We start from the raw sequence: 1,732 nt of genomic DNA, 5'->3' as shown, positions 1-1,732 counted from the left end.
ATAAAATAGAAGACTCAGTCGCAAATCACTACAAGGAGAGCCACCCATCAACCTGACAGCGACCTTTATGTATTTCTTGTACATAAACAAGAAATACACTTTTATTGTATTCGAGTTATTGCATGTTTGGATCTATTTGTTTCAGCAGCTTAGCCTTTGCCCCAACTGATATAGCGCCTTAACTGTGATTTATATATTTATGTGAATACAGTGCTTACTTGTGCTAGGCACTCTGCTAAGCACTTTAACCTCGTTGAATCCTCACACGACAAGTAGTTCTTTTTATCATTCCCATTTATAGACTAGGAAACTGAATTGCAGAGAGGTTAAGCAACAAGTCCAAGGGCTGTCTAACTTGAAAGTCTATGTACTTGTATATATAGACATTATATGTGTGTGTATATAAAATGTGTATATAGGTAGATTTCACAGTCACCCTTTGAAATCAGTATATCTATAAGTATACTATAAATATTATATATTCTTGTTAGGCTTGTTCTCTGCTTGCCTCCACTCTCTACTCGCTCTGTGCTGCCCCCAGGTGGCTGACTTGTGAAACTGCATCACTTGAGCTTCTTTGCCATCTGGCTTCCAGTTAGGTTTGGCTATGAGTAGGAAAACGGCACATGAGAATAGAAGGAGGTCATGGTATTTATTCCATCCACCCTTAGTCTCCCTCTACCAGGCCACATATCTGCAGTGGCTGTGTTTCCTTAACTAAAGGTCTGCGCTCCCACAGAGGTCTCTCCTACAACTGCTCTGCTCCCTCCCCTTGCCCCTTGAGGCTTAGAGCAGGTAATGATCTCCACTAGTGCTAGCCCCAGGATGCTTGACAATACTTTGTTGATTTCTCTCAACTATACCTGTAGCTGCTAAAATAGTTTCCTTATCAACCCATCTTCAGTTATCTCTTTGAGTGCCATCTGTCTCCTGTCAGCATGTTGATAAGTATAGCTTGTATGTGTTTTTATAATTTAGAAACTTCTGTTGTCTTTGGTTGGAGCACCTACCTTTCCTACTCTGGGTACACAGCTTTGGGAAGAGTTGACATTATCTCTCAGTTCTAGGAGTAGGCAAGTGACTCAGCCCTGGCCAATCAGAGCAGTACATCCTCCTGTCCGGTTAGCATAGATCCCAAATAAGGCCAATTAGAACCAGCGTGACTAGCTGTGCCAGAAAAGAGAAACTCATTTTAAGCCCCAGAGTAGCCTTTTTTGTGGGACTCTAACCTGAAAGTGCGTTGGCCTTGAGATGCTGGCAGATAGCTTGCCTTTATGTGGATCCTAAGAATAAAGCTAACATAGTAAAGCAAAGACCTTGAAAGAGGTCATATATTAATCACATTGTTTAAGCTCGAGTCAAGTCATCCCTAAAGTCCAATCTACTCCTGGGATTTTCTCATACTTGAGCCACTATATTCTCTTTTTGCTTAACCCATTGCTGGCTAGATTTTCTGTCGCTTGCAACCAAGAGTCATAAGTGATTGAGAAATATGCCAAAGTCATATATGTTTCTTGCAAGTAAAGAGAAATCGCCTCTAGATAACTTAAATTGGAAAGGAAGGATGGGAGGAAGAAAGGAAGGAAGGAAGGAAAGAAGGAAGGAAGGAAGGAATGAAGGAAGGAAGGAAGGAAAGAAGGAAGGAAAGAAGAAAGAAAGAAAAATAAATAAATAAATAAATTTGGGGGGAGGGATGTGAAGTGGTTTATAGACCCAAAAGAAATGCAGAAGT

This window comes from Pteropus alecto, unplaced genomic scaffold, assembly GCF_000325575.1.
Source record: "Pteropus alecto unplaced genomic scaffold, ASM32557v1 scaffold170, whole genome shotgun sequence".
Taxonomy (NCBI): Eukaryota; Metazoa; Chordata; class Mammalia; order Chiroptera; family Pteropodidae; genus Pteropus; species Pteropus alecto.
This window is presented reverse-complemented; position numbering follows the sequence as displayed.